A 16,501-nucleotide genomic window follows, 5' to 3' on the forward strand; every position below is an offset into this window, starting at 1 on the left:
TAAGAAAGGTGACGCCAAAGACTTGAAAAATTATAGACCGATCAGCTTACTGTCCGTCGCCTACAAAGTATTTACTAAGGTAATTGCAAATAGAATCAGGAACACCTTAGACTTCCGTCAACCAAAGGACGAGGCAGGATTCCGTAAAGGCTACTCAACAATAGATCATATTCACACTATCAATCAGGTGATAGAAAATTGTGCGGAATATAACCAACCATTATATATAGCTTTCATTAATTATGAGAAAGCGTTTGATTCAGTCGAAACCTCAGCAGTCATGGAGGCATCGCGGAATCAGGGTGTAGGCGAGCCGTACGTAAAAATACTGAAAGATATCTATAGCGGTTCCACAGCCACTGTAGTCCTCCATAAAGAAAGCAACAAAATCCCTATAAAGAAAGGCGTCAGGCAGGGAGATACGATCTCTCTAATGCTATTCACAGCATGTTTGCAGGAGGTATTCAGAGACCTGGATTGGGAAGAATTGGGGATACGAGTAAATGGAGAATACCTTAGTAACTAGCGCTTCGCTGATGATATTGCCTTGCTTAGTAACTCAGGGGACCAACTGCAATGCATGCTCACTGACCTGGAGAGGCAGAGCAGAAGGGTGGAACTAAAAATTAATCTGCAGAAAACTAAAGTAATGTTTAACAGTCTCGGAAGGGAACAGCAGTTTACGATAGGTAGCGAGGCACTGGAAGTGGTAAGGGAATACATCTACTTAGGACAGGTAGTGACTGCTGATCCGGATCATGAGAGTGAAATAATCTGAAGAATAAGAATGGGCTGGGGTGCGTTTGGCAGGCATTCTGAGATCATGAACAGCAGGTTGCCATTATCCCTCAAGAGAAAAGTTTATAACAGCTGTGTCTTACCAGTACTCACGTACGGGGCAGAAACCTGGAGGCTTACGAAAAGGGTTCTACTTAAATTGAGGACGACGCAACGAGCTATGGAAAGAAGAATGATAGGTGTAACATTAAGGGATAAGAAAAGAGCAGATTGGGTGAGGGAACAAACGCGCGTTAATGACATCTTAGTTGAAATCAAGAAAAAGAAATGGGCATGGGCAGGACATGTAATGAGGAGGGAAGATAACCGATGGTCATTAAGGGTTACGGACTGGATTCCGAGGGAAGGGAAGCGTAGCAGGGGGCGACAGAAAGTTAGGTGGGCAGATGAGATTAGGAAGTTTGGAGGGTCAACATGGCCACAATTAGTACATGACCGGGGCAGTTGGAGAAGTATGGGAGAGGCCTTTGCCCTGCAGTGGGCGTAACCAGGCTGATGATGATGATGATGATGATGATGATGAACAGCGAAGCTGTTCAGTACACGACGCAGAGGTGACACTGAATTTCGAACAAATATAGGGACATTTAATGTCTGGAACAGTGGTCATAATGGCGAAAGGTACGCCCACACATTTATTTATTTTATTTACACACATCTGTGTGGACGATCATATATATATATATATATATATATATATATATATATATATATATATATATATATATATATATATATATATATATATATATATATATATATATATATATATATATATATATATATAAGAAACCTGCTACACTCATCCTCACCAGACATTAGCTTGGACAGATGCAACTTAGAATTTTTCCTTTGTGCCGAGGGGAGAAGAAGTAGAAGCCGCAAAATGCGGATGCGTGACACGTCGGCTCCGCAGATTTTGAATGATTCTCGGCGTACATGCGAAGAATTCGCCCACGCCTTATTATCGAGAAGGAAGTGGAACTTCCACGGACCACCCTGATATCGTTCTCAAGTAGGTGACCGTTCATCTCCGGCACATCGACCACTCTTATATAACGCCACGCCGACACGGCCGCTATGCCTGACCCAGCGAAGCTGGTGGTTTGAGTCCAGCGTGGTCGCCTCTTTTCTGGTTAGAGCTGCAAGATGGCAGCACTGAGCGTGGAAGGGGAGGATATAACGAGAGAAGAGTATGAGGACGAAGCAGGTTGGCGAGTTGTGAAGAGAGGAGGATGTGCCACTGCGCAGACAAAATCTCACGGAACCAAGGATCAGGCAGCGCTCTTCTCAAGCGAGAACGCATTATATAATAGGTGGAGCAACGGACAGAAAGAAAGACAAATCATGGCGGCAAGCAGGATGCCCAGTTTGCCGAAGGCAGAATACAAGATAATAGTGCGACCACGTGACGGCTTCAAGGTCACCGACTATGGGATCAATCGCCTGGAATGCTGCGTCGCCAACGCCGCGGGAATCCCTAGGAAGGAATCGGAAGATGACATGGTGTCTGCAAACTACAAACAGAACGTTCTAATGATCAGCACGCCATTGGAGGAGCGCCCCGAAAAAAACAGGACTGTCACTCGAATGAGGATTGGAGACAAGGAGTTCAGAGCAAACGCATACGAGTCGGGTCCGGAGGATACATCTAAGGGAGCGATAAGAGGAGTAACGCACTAGGTGTCTCCTAGAGAAATAGTGGAGATGCTAGTAACACCAAAGAATCCGACGGTCCTCAAGGCCAAAAGTGTGGGAAACACCACGAACGTCGTCATCCTTTTCGACGGGCATCATATCCCAAACTGCGTGTGATACGGAAGGGCACTGGTCAAGTGCTCACTATACCGGAAGCAAATAGACGTGTGCTACCGGTACGGACGCATCGGTCACAGAGCCGATGTTTGCCCGAACCCGAACAGCAGGATATGCAGAGGCTGCGGGATGGAGAAGCCGCCGCAGGACCACGAGTGCGAAGCGAAGTGCCAGCTCTGCGGCAAAGACCACCCTACGACGGATTGCCGATGTAATGCCAGATACAAGTTACTGTACTTGGTAAAGAGGCGCCACTTGGAGCGAGCCAGACGAGAGGAAGGAGAAGGGATGTACTACGAAAGGGAAGCTGAAAGACTGTACAGGCCAGGACCGCAAGGCTGGAGACAACGGTCGGAACATCGGACGAGGAACGGATACGGACTGGAAGGCTTCCCCAAGCTCCAGGCAAGAGAAATGAGCCGCTCGACGTCCAATAACAGAACCAGATCAAGATCGCTGTCCAGATCGAGATCCAGACCCAAGACCAGTAATACCGGATCTCCCAAAGCACAGGGGGTGGAGGATCCCAGAGCCCAAAAGGAAAGAGCAACGTCAATGGCGCCGCGGGACCCTTAAAACCAGACCACACGTACGCTTGCGGACGCGCGCAAGCTCGCGTTCACGCGCCCACGCGTGTGCAGACGGTGCGGCATGGCTCGCACGCGTCGAAACGCGGCGTGATCTCGGGAACAGCTTCTCTCTGTTATCGCGCGCTTGGGTTCCCTCGCGTCGGCGCGCCTGGCTACGCAGCTACGGCGCGGCACGTTCAATTCTCAGTGAAGCAGATTTATATTAAGCAAGAAAATGGTTCTCCTTTCCTTTTTGCGCTGATCCAACAGATATACAAATATAACTATTATGTTTATAAATATCGAAGCATTTTGAAACACTGTCGATAACAAAGTACGAAGTGGTGCCTGCCAAGGCCTCAGTGAGTGAGCCCAGGGAGTGCGCGCTGTCGCGCGTCATTGTGGATGCAAATCGCCATTACTCGCGAGGCGCGGCAGGCACTAGACGCGTGGACGGGAGCTTGCGCGCGTCCGCAAGCATACCTGTGGTCTCGGTTTGACAGGTGAGCTGGGCGGACGCGGTTTCCGGGGTACGTGCGGAGGCAGAGGCTGCTTTTCAAGATAGAGTTAAGACGCTAGAGAAAGAATTGGGGCATATCAGGCAGAGCAATGTTGCGTTTATGGATGAAATTAGAAAACTCAGGGAAGAGAACGACCGTTTGAAGGGCGGGCAAGTGCCACGCAACGAGGAAAGCTCGCGAGTTATAAGGGAGGAAAAAGACAGCAATGGAAGAAGACGTAGCACTCACCCCCATTAAACGTGAAACCGAGAACGCTCCGATTGAAAGTGGAGTAAAGAAACCCAAGCCAGCCACGACGCTCCAAGAAAGACATGAGGAATTTGAAAAGAAGATCGAAGCTAGCATCAAACAGAACGAAACCAAATTTGAAATTAATCTAGAAAAACTGGAAGTGAGGCTTGAGGTACAGATAGAGGCGCTAGGAAAGGCGATACTACAGCAAGTGCAACAAATGATGGTTCTGTTTGAAGCAAAACTAGCAATATGGGGAGCGCAAACAAGTAGGGGGGGACCGGTTAAGACGGCCATCAAGCCGTACACTAGGCCCCCGGTACGCGCCGAGAGATTGGAAAACCTGTAACGCCGCCATGGACAGACGAAATAGACACACGATTTGGCAACGGAATTGTAGAGGATACGATTGAAAACGATACATTCTGCAACAACTTAAAGACAAAGAAAACCTGGATATTATAATGATGCAGGAAACGCACGGGCTGGCAAAATTGTCGGGATACAAGTCCTTTGTTACTGCCAAAGGGGAGACGAAGGCGCTAACGACGTTGGTTAAGCGAAATCAGTCGGCCATGAAACACGACACGGAGGTTAAGTCAATCGATCACATTCTTCTAGAACTCATACGCATGCGGAAAACGAATGACAGTACCTTTGTATTAAATATTTATAGCAGTCCAAAATCCAGACACCATAAATTTCGAGCGCTATTTAAAAAAATCCTAGCCATAGCAGACAACGGAGTGGTAGTGATCGGAGGCGATTTGAACGTCCAACACGCGGCATGGGGCTACAAAATCGAAACTCAAAAAGGCAGGAACCTCTGGCTAGACGCGCAACTGGAAGACCTGACCCTCGTGACCGACCCATCGGTTCCCACGAGAATAGGTAGTGTTTGCGCGGATACTATACGCCAGATTTAACATTCACCAAGAACATACGGGACACGCAGGGGACAAATACGCAACACGACTTTGGGAGCCATCACAATATACTAGAAATAACGGTAAGGGCCGGACCGCGCAAGACAAAGGGTAGACAGCTTAACATTGTCGACTGGGACAAATTCAGGAAACTAAGGGAGGAGGAGGCCGACGACACGGCACAAGGTATTGAGGAATGGACCGAAAAACTGAAGGGAGATGTGGCGGCAGCTAAGAAAATGGTTCCGCCAGAGGCGCATTTAGAGAACGTAGACAATAAGCTTCTACACATTTTGGAAGCTAAGGCAGGGTTGCAACGGAGATGGAAAAAGCAAAAACACATCCAGACGCTTCGTAGAAAGATAGCCAAATTGAACAGGGACATAGGACAGTACGCCCAGCAGCTGCAGACAAAAGTGGGAGGGAAAATGCAACGACATGGACAGTCGGATAGGAATGACAAAAACTAGGAACATCCTTATATATTTGTTAGACCCGGACGGGACCAAGTCGGCACATAGGCAAAATATAAACCGGCTAGTACAAGCGTTCCTAGGGACCGAGCAGTACTTCATCAAGGAAATTGAGAAAAGATGCATCTCGCAAGCGATGCCCGTCATACACCTTGACTACACAGGGCAGGTAAATGACGAATTAGACAACAAAATCGGCGAGTCAGAGGTCAGGACAGCCCTACAGAAACTCAATACCAAGTTTGCACCCGGACTAGATGGGGTAACGAATAAAACACTAAGGAACTTGGACGATGAGTCTATAACTAAGTTAACAGAATATATTAACGAGTGCTGGAAGGCAGGGCAGATTCCGTAGCAATGAAAGACGGCACAAATTGTGTTAATACCTAAACCGGGCAAGCGACTGCAGACTGACAATTTCTCATTCTTGCGTTGGGAAACTCATGGAGCACGTGGTCCTAACGAGGATAAGCACCGACCTTCAGGACTGGGACGCGCTCCCACACACGATGATAGGATTCAGGAGAAATCTGTCAGCGCAGGACGCTCTGTTAGAACTAAAACATCAAATCATAGAACATTCGGGCAGATCGACAAAGGCAATTCTCGCGTTGGACCTAAGAAAGGCCTTCGATGATGTAACACATGCAACGATAGTACATAGAGTAGGAGAACTGGGAGTGGGAAAACGGACGTACGATTACGCACGCCATTCCTTAACGCGCAGAAAAGCAAAGATCACGATAACGGACGTAATTTCGGAGGAGATCGAAATAGGCAGCGCAGGTATGCCACAGGGCTCGGTCTTATCACCGATGCTATTCAATCTGACGCTAATCGGTCTTCCAGCCAAGCTACAAGAAATCGAGGGCCTCAGTTATACCTTATACACTGACGATATTACTCTATGGGTGAGAAACGGAAGTGACGGGCAAAGAGAACAAACGCTTCAAACAGCGGTCGAAACAATCGAGAGATATCTAGAGGGGACAGGGTTAACATGCTCGGCAGAGAAATCGGAGCTCTTGCTGTACAGACCGACTCGCAGAGGTCGCAAACCAGGCAACTACAGGGAATAGCTCACCCATAGAGAGCAGATACAGTTAAAGACGGCCGATGGGAAAACCATAGCCAAGGTCGAGAGGATGAGGGTATTGCAAGAGACGGACGCTGAAGTGAAGTGGTAGAAGCTGAGGACGCCGGCTTCGATTATTGCACGCCATCTTGTACAACTGCCTCCCTCGGCGACGCCGGGTGCATCGTCCATTGTCTTTTCGTGACAAAACTGGTAGAGGTGCTGGGTACGGCTCATTCGATGCCACAAACCGCTCCTGGTAGCAGGAGTACCAGCCCTATCCTAGTGGACACCCCTGTTCACCGGGCAAGCAGGAGCATCCGAGGATTGCCTGCGGAGCTTGATCATCTCTCCGCAACAGCATCGACGCGACCCCACACCGGTATGGAAGGAACGTCGACGTCCCTACCGACCATTAGGCAAGGTACGGCCACAACGGGAACTCAGTATCTGCTGCAGAATCTCCGAGTGCCGAAAGTGTTCTACGGAGATATCTTCGAGGATGTAGAAGACTGGTTAGTCTAGTTTGAGCGCGTTGCCGAGATAAATGAATGGAGCGACGCGGCGAAGTTAAGGAATGTAAAGCAATGAAGGGGGCTAGTTGGTGAACGTTCATGGTTATGTTGCGCTCAGTTTTACAAACACGATATTAAGGAAGGACAGGACGTGGACGGACGTAGCGGACGGACGTAGCGCAAGGAATGTCTACTTCAGCTTGGAGGACGGTGCCCGCACTTGGTATGAGAACCGAGAAGGCACATCAAATCATGGCTCGAGTTCCGTCGTGCCTTGCTGGAGACCTACACCAATGCTGATCGCCGCGAACGAGCCAAACGGGCGCTCCAATCCCGCATTCATCTGTCGAACGAGAGCGTGACGTCGTACGTCGAGGATATGACGCGCCTCTTCCGTCGGGTGGACCCTACTATGTCCGAGGAAAAGAAGCTGCGCCATCTAATGCGGGGAGTTAAGGAACAGCTATTTTCTGGCCTTGTTCGAAGCCCGCCGAAGACCGTGGCTGAATTCTTAAACGAAGCCACCACGATGGAAAAGATGTTACACCAGCGCTCAACTTTCTATGAAAGGCAATTGAAGCCAACTTCACTTTCGGGCCAGCGCTCAACCCCGTATGACAGGCACGCGAATGCTGCTTCACTGACGGACGCGATTGCCTTTAGAAACGTGGACGTTCTCCGAGGTCTTATCCGCTCTGTGGTGCGTGATGAGCTTCAACGGCTCACCTACCCGCCTCAGCCCACGCTAGGTTGCATTTCTGCCCTTGTGAGGAACGAAGTGCAGCAAGCGATCCAAGGTCCCGTTCCAAGCAACAATTCGCCGCCTGTGACAGCACAGTTGCAGCGGCCGTCGTATGCGGAAGTTTTGAGGCGAGTGCCTGTCCCCGCTCCGACCCATTTCGACCGCGCCACGTCTTACGCCGCGTCATACGTCCCGCCGCTCCCATCTGTGCAACCGATCCAACGTATGGAGGATCGTTGCCCGCTCGAAAGGAAATCTGACGTCTGGCGTATCCCGGACAGAAGGCCTCTGTGCTATCATTGTGGAGAAGCCGGTCACGTATACCGCGAGTGCCCCTACCGCCGCCTCGGGCTGCAAGGTTTTGCCGCGGATTCACCAAGGCCCAGATATGGCGAAAGGCCTAGGGCGATTGAAGAATACTCGACCCAGCAGAGTATGCCACTGTTCCCGCGGCGGCAGTCGCGCTCGCCGTCCCCCAGGCGTTCTTCCCCCGCTCCTAGAAGCCCTCCAATGGCAGCGCAGGGACGATCGCCAAGCCCTCGCCGGGAAAACTAAGAACAGCGACCTTCGGAGGCGAGGCCGCTGATAATCGCCCTTCCGAAGACCCCCCATCGACGCGAGCACGGTCTATTCAGCACGATTAAACGACGAAAGCAGCCGAACTCAACGACAGACTCTCGCTTGACGTACCTGTTGTGCTCGACGGCCGCCACGTGAGTGCTTTATTGGACACGGGGGCCGACTACTCAATCTTGTGCGGAAAACTAGCGACGGAACTTAGAAAACTTATCCTGCCTTGGTCTGGAACGCAAATTCGTACTGCTGGCGGGCATATCGTAACACCGTTGGGCATGTGCACGGTCAGAGTACAAATTCGTGGGTCCACGTTTCCAGTCAGCTGCCTTATACTCCGCAATTGTTTTCGGGACCTCATCTTGGGCGTCGACTTTCTGCGAGAGTATGGTGCCATTATAGACCTCCGGGAGCTCACAGTGACTTTTTAGACAGAAAGAGCAGCGAACAAACGCGACAACTGCCGACGTAACGCGCTTCGAGTTTAAGCCGACAGTGTAACTGTGCCACCACGCGCAAGTGTCCTGGTAATGGTCGTATGCGACGATCTGCGTGACGGCGAAGCTGTTGCAGAGGGCAATTCTTCTCTTATGCTGACTCATGGTGTATGTGCAGCCCGCAGTCTCATTATGCTTCGAGGTGGACTTTCAGCGCTCCTCGTGATGAATTTCAGCCAGGAACATCGGCACCTATTTTGTCGTACTACTATCGCTTTCGCTGAGCCCATAGCAGACGTTGCTGAATGCTTTGCGTCTGCGACGAAGGAGAGCCCAGCTCAGACACTCAGCAATATCGACATCAATTCAGACCTTTCGGAGGAAAAGCAGAAAGCGCTGCGCGAGTTGCTCCTTCGGTTCAAGGAGTGCTTCGCATCTTCTTCTAATGTACGCCAGACGCCCATAACGAGTCACCGAATAATCACGTATGACGATGCTCGTCCCATACGACAACTGCCTTATCACCTATCGGCGAAAGAGCGCAACGTGATTAATGCACAAGTGAAAGAAATGCTTGACGATGACGTCATACAACCATCCCAAAGCCCTTGGTCATCGCCAGTGGTCCTCGTCAAAAAGAAAGACGGAACGCTTAGGTTCTGCGTTGACTATAAAAAGTTGAATAACGTCACAAAAAAAGACGTTTACCCGCTTCCGCGGATCGATGATTTGTTAGATCAACTCCGGCGAACCAGGTATTTTTGATCCATAGATCTAAAGAGCGGATATTGGTAAATCGAAGTTGACGAACGAGATCGCGAAAAAACTGCCTTTGTTACCCCGGATGGACTGTACGAATTTAAAGCACTTCCATTCGGCCTGTGTTCTGCACCGGCCACATTCCAGCGAATGATGGACACTGTTCTGACGGGTCTGAAGTGGCACAGCTGTTTAGTATACTTAGATGACGTCGTCGTGTTTGCGGCGACCTTCGAAGAACATCTGAAGCGTTTAGAGGCGGTACTTGAGGCGCTCCACTCCGCTAATTTCACACTAAAGCCAGAAAAGTGTCACTTCCGTTACGAAGAGCTGAAGTTCCTCGGGCATGTCGGGAACGCCGATGGCGTCCAGCGTGACCCAGACAAAACATCTGCTGTTGCTGCTTTTCCGACTCCTCGTAACAAGAAAGCAGTACGCCGCTTTCTCGGTCTGTGTACGTACTATCGTCGCTTCATCGCTAACTTCTCCCGAATCGCCGAACCACTCATACGCCTCACGCGAGAAGATACACCCTTCATTTGGATGGATGAGCAGGACGCAGCTTTCACCGAGTTACGACAGCGCCTGCAGGCATCACCCGTCCTCGTTCACTTTGACGAGGACGCTGACACCGAGGTGCATACCGATGCAAGCAACATCGGTCTTGGCGCTGTACTCGTTCAACAGCAGGAAGGCGTCCAGCGAGTCATCGCTTACGCCAGTCACACCTTTTCACGCACCGAAATCAACTACTCCACCTCCGAGAAAGAGTGTCTAGCGGTTGTGTGGGCCATCATGAAATTTCGGCCTTATCTGTACAGTCGCCCTTTCAAGGTGGTGACAGACCACCATTCCCTGTGTTAGTTAGCCAACTTACAAGACCCGTCCGGGCGACTTGCTCGATGGAGTCTCCGTCTGCAGGAGTTCGATGTTACCATCATGTACAAATCGGGCCGAAAACACGAAGATGTCGACACGTTGTCGCGTGCTCCCGTCAAAACTTGCGATAAGGACATGGACGAAGACGGCGCATTCCTTGGCGCCCTCACCGCATGTGACCTGATCACACGGCAGCGCGAGGACGCCGAAATACGCCCTCTCATCGATCACCTAGAAGGCAAGAACGCTACAATCCCACGACACATTTCTCGCAGTCTCTCGACCTTCTTCCTGCGAAAGGGTGTCCTCTACAAGAAAAACTCGAGTGTCAGCGGCAAAGAGTATCTATTGGTAGTACCTGCCGCCATTCGTGATGACATTCTCCTAGCCTGCCATAATGAGCCCACGTCTGGACACTTGGGATTTTCACGCACTCTCGCAAGAGTACGCCAGACGTACTACTGGCCCAGACTTTCTACCACGGTGAAGCGTTACGGGCAAAGCTGCCGTGAGTGTCAACGCAGGAAGTCGCCGTCTTTGAAGCCCGGGGGGTTACTCCAACCCATCGCACCACCTAGCGCGCAGTTTGATCAAATCGGCATGGATCTTCTGGGGCCCTTTCCCTTGTCAGCCAGCAGAAACAAGTGGATTATAGTCGCCACGGACTATCTAACACGCTACGCCGAGACGAAAGCTGTACAACGTGCCACGGCCTACGAAGTTGCCCAGTTCTTTATCGATCACATAGGCCTCAGACATGGTGCCCCCTCACATGTCATCACCGACAGAGGCACTGCCTTTACAGCCCAACTTATAGAGGACATATTCGAGCTGAGCTGCACGCAGCACCGCAAGGCGACTGCCTATCAGCCGCAGACCAACGGTCTGACGGAGCGGCTAAACAAAACCATTGCTGACATGATGTCTATGTATGTGGACGTCCAGCATAAAACATGGGATCAAGTCCTGCCGTACGTTACATTCGCGTACAATACCGCCATTCAGGAAACCACTCGCTTCACACCGTTCCGTCTTGTCTACGGGAGCGAGGTCCAGACCATGCTAGACGCTATGCTCCCGCACGACACCGACGCATCACTTACTGCCGACGCCGAGCAACTTACTCAACAAGCAGAGGAAGCTTGCCAACACGCGCGCATACACATCGCGAAGCAGCAGAGTACAGACGCACGACGCTACAACCTTCGACATCGGCAATTCGAGTACCAGCCAGGTGACCAAGTCTGGGTGTGGACTCCAGTCCGTCGCCAGGGGTTGTCTGAGAAGCTCCTTAGTAGATACTTTGGACCCTACAAAGTGATACGCCGCGTTAGTGAAGTGAACTATGAGGTCATTCCCGACGGTGCCGCGTCGCCTCGGCGTCGATAGCACTACTCAGAGATAGTGCATGTTATTCGCCTCAAGCCGTATTTCGCGCGTTAAGGTGACGCCAATCCGATATCATACGACTTCCACACTTCCTCTTTCTAGTTTAGTAAGCATCGGGTGGATGCCTTTCTTTTGGCGGGGGAATAATGCCGCCAGGTGTCACACAGGCGCTGAAGTAGAAGAGGTAGAAGCTGAGGACGCCGGCTTGGATTATTGCACGCCATCGTGTACAACTGCCTCCCTCGCCGACGTCGGGTACATCGTCCATTGTCTTTTCGTGACAATATATATATATATATATATATATATATATATATATATATATATATATATATATATATATATATATATATATATATATATATATATATAGTGCCTGTGCATTACGACAGGCATAAGCCATTGCATTTTGTGCTTGCTTAGCGGGGTATGAGCCATTGCTGATGTTGATGGTTTTCGTTTACGCAGAACGAAAATTGCATCGAATATTGCATCAGCACCAAGCAACACCTATTCAAACCAAATATCAAGTGAAACCTGGTCCCTACTGCCTACGAAAGAATTTAATACCCAGGCCACGCTCTCGTGCAAAATATGGCGATCAAAAACTAAGCTTTATGATACCAGACCTTCTCAACGAATATCCGGAAATTGCTGAAGCGCTCGTTACAGCTACCTCAGCGCACATTTTCAGAAAAATGCTCAAAAATTTTTTCCTTAACACAGACTAAAAATCGTGCTGGACTGATCCCAGTTGGTTTCCTCTTACAGTGTCTTGGCTTTTCATTGTGAAAGTCCGATATATTTTCTGTACTAGGACGATAGTTCGCGACATACCTGTACAATGTATCTAATTATATGTGTATTTATGTTATTGATGTGTATGTGTATTTATGTTATTATGTTATTGATAAGGAACACTTATTGATGTTTAAGTTCTACCGTGTTCCAAATTGAGCCTATTGTAGTCAATACTTTTGTTATTATTGTTCTTGTGTGACTGCTGCTGCCAAGGGTGGCGAGGCCCAGTCAGGCACGTTCAGTGCCTTTTGTCGCGTCCCCCAAGGCATTTCTGTAAGGAATGTCTTGAATAAATCAATAAAGAAAAGAAAAGAAAAGAAAAATGCACGGAAGCCTAGTCCGAACTATAGCCATACCGTATATGCTATCGGCATCATCACTGTCAACAGGCCACTTTCCTGTATTCCGTTAACTGGATGTATGACCGGATGATATTGCAGAATAATTTATTTGGTGTGTTGAATGACCCTTAAACGGAAAGCTGTGAAATCACCTATTTAGACTTCCTACCAAATATCTTCAAGGGGACTTACGCTAACGCTTTACGTGTGACACACTCGAATTGCTACGAAGTCTCATGTCCACACGTATGAGGCCAATAGCTTTTGAGCTTACGTGCTTTTGCGTTTACCATTGATAAAAGAAAAGCTTGGCCCTCCCCAGTTCACTAGAATGATTTCTTCAGCCGCTCTCTCTCTCTTTCTGTCTCTTTATTGTAGGCAAGACAGCGAACATGCACACACAAACAACTGAGGACGACGACTGGTCTTGTATTAACGAAAATTCTTTTACATACGCGAGCGTTTCGCAGTTGTCTCGCGTTCAGGCACGTGCGTGACAGGGGTCGTCACGACGGCAATATTACCGCCTCGCCGACGGCCAATGTTGGACAGCATTTGTTTTACAGAAATTTTGTCAGTACGAACCCTGACGCTTAAGCTTTAGGCTAGACACAAGGAGCAACTCCCGCCACTCGGCCCCATCTCACCCCCCCCCCCCCCCCCTGCGCCGCCCTTTATTTAGAAAAAAAGAAAAAGAACATGCACTATGGGAATCGATGTAAGCGAAGCTTTCTGTGCTGTTTGCTTCGACTAGGGAGGATGAGTGGTGATGTGGACGGTGAATGTTTTATTTCTTCAATGTTTAGTACAACACGAGAATAATGAGTTGATGCTAAGCATTGCCTTGCGTGTACCACTACGGTTTGTCGGCATGGTACACAGAACACTCGGAGACATGTTTGCTTGAGGCGTTGTTGTGCGCCGTTGTTCAAAATCTCGAAATGGTTGACCATTACGATTGTCTCACGTGGCATAAGGCATCGTGGCCGAAGTGTTAAATTTTAATTGAATTCTCAGGCTGTACGTGCCAAAACCACAATCGAATTATGAGGCAAACCGTATTGGCGGCAACTTCGGTTTTATTTTGACACCCTGTCGTTGTTTAACGTGCTTCCAAATCTAAGCACACCAGCGTTTTTTTTTTTTTTTGTACAGTTACATCTCCGACGGCTCGACCATACCTCGAGTTCTCTTTTTTTTTTTTTTTTTTTGCATACTCATCTGTATACGCATTTAAGCTGGTGTCGCCTGCCCTCTGCAGTTCAGCATCGCATGGACTTCGTGCGACCGAGGCGGATTGTGAATGGAACTGTGCTGCTTAAGCCATGCACAACGACGGGCAGCCACGCGTAGCGAGGATGCAACCGCAACGCGAAGCAACCGCACGCACACTACTCGGGAAACTGGGCGCTGACGACCAGCGAGAAAAAGAAAGGGAAAACGCTGAAAGGGCTGCTGCGCGGCGAAGGAGAGCGATCTTCCCCAACCGCGAAGAACCCGGCCATTAGTCACGTAAGTTACTTGGTCCTCGCGCTCGCCCTAACAGGAAGTCAACGCTTTCAGCCTTTTATGGGATCTGTTTAACGCTTCTTTCGTGTAGGTCAAGGGTAAGCATGCCTTGCGTTGAATGGAATAGTAGCGAAGGATGTGACAGCCGTAGTTAGGTTCCATTTATTGTCACGTGACCTTTGGCGTCATTGCAGGGCACGAAAGATGTTTGCTTTTGCCGGACGGAGCCCGAGGGACACACACAAAAAAAAGAGATTGGCCATTCGGCTGAATTCTAATAAAAATAAATAAATAAAGGAATGTCCGGTTTTCGAAATGCGCGAGGTGTTTCTGAAAGAAAACGAAGAGCTATATAAAGAAGGGTAATATCAGCGCTCTGTGGGGTGTGTTTCTCTTCTGTGTGTGCCGTCCAAATGTTGCGCAATCGAGCCTCTAATATGCTATACCAACGCGCCCAGTCTTCAACCTTGGCAAGTATCAGGAAGGAGTAGATTCAGTGCTCTATGCACCACGACACAGTGGATATTTGAGCAGGTAAATTTCAACCTGGAAATGGTGGACCCAGTAAAAAAATATTGAGTAACAATGATGGAATGTTGCTGAAGTGGGAGAATGCTGTTACTTAGCATTCTGTGACATCGCTATTACTACGTAATGCTGTACACGTTTACTTGCTCTGAATATGTAAAATCATTATTATCTTTGACGCCGAACGATCGGGAACACTTTAGAAAGCAATTTGCCTTCTATCTATGCAAGAACCGAGCTTTATATAATCATGTGGCATTATAATATTGACGGCAACTTCCTAGTTATTTTCTTTAGGCAGCAATAAATTGTCAGCAGTGCCTAACCTTCAAAACAAGAAGCACCAGAAACGCATGCAATGTCATACTAATCACCGTGCCAATTACACCAAATGCACTTCAGATGTTGTGTATCAAATACCCTTAGATTGTGGACGCGTTTATATCGGACAAACCGGCCAGTGCTTCAATGACGGTGCTAGACAGCACAACAACGATATTAGAAAAGGATACGGCAGTCATTTGGCTGAGCACTGCAAAAAAGTGCGCATGCACATCCCTGTTTGGTGACACAATCTTCCTGAGAAAGGAAAGACAAAAACATAGAGAAATAGTTGAGGCATATTTTATAAGGAAAGCAGGCGACAAGCGCGTCAGCTGTACATCTTTGGTTTTGCAAGAAAAATAAGTGACGTTTCTTTCGAGATACCTAGGCACTTGAACTGATTGACCATACAATCGTGTGTAGGATGTGATTCATTTCAATCTTTGTGTGTGTGATAATAAGTGCATGACGTACCTGATGCGCAGAGTATAAATAGATGACCGTTTGGAATGAACGCCAGTTGGAAGTAGCGCCAGTCCTGTCATATGTGTTCCTTCGACTTTGTCTTCGTCTTTAGCGCTTTGTTATGATAACTGTCAGTAACCAGTACGCTGAAGTAGTATCGTTTGGCTTTTTTATTTATTTTTTGTCCGAACTCTGCTTTTGTGCCGTGTAGTTTAAGTCGTATGGAAGGTTCACAGTTGATATTTTTCACAATCCTACACAGGCTTCGTTTTTTTATTTTTCGCATCGCCTAAACCACTTTACGTGTTATCCAAGGATTCTTCACTGTCAATTTCTTAGGGTTCCTTAAAATGAAGTTGGTGACAGAGTGGACAACAGTAGATTTGAACCTAAGGCAGTGAAAATAAGGACCACTGGATTTGCCGGAAACGCGATGCAAAAAAAATTCAAACTCATGTGCGAGATGGGTTAGCACATTACTATCGTCCTGCTATTTTGAAATCAATTACAGCTGATCTGCACTGCTGACTCGCAGAGCTATAGCTGAGTGGCATCAAGCAGATAGGAATGCTATATACATATATATAGTTGGGTATGCTCTCAGCTAGGTCGGTTCGAGCCTTGTCTATTGGAAAGTGTCGACTAATAAGTATAGTCATGTATGTTTTCAGTTTTGTGCTGTGTGCGCGTTTTAGATGATACGATCTGCTGAAGGTTAATGCTCAACTTTGGGTATATAAGTACTTCGGCGCCACCGATGTTCAGTGCAGTCCAATCAATGTCTTGAAGTTGAGAATCTCTCATAAGAAGGACACGAGAGCAGCGGAT

Source organism: Dermacentor andersoni, chromosome 4 (genome assembly GCF_023375885.2).
Source record: "Dermacentor andersoni chromosome 4, qqDerAnde1_hic_scaffold, whole genome shotgun sequence".
Lineage (NCBI taxonomy): Eukaryota > Metazoa > Arthropoda > Arachnida > Ixodida > Ixodidae > Dermacentor > Dermacentor andersoni.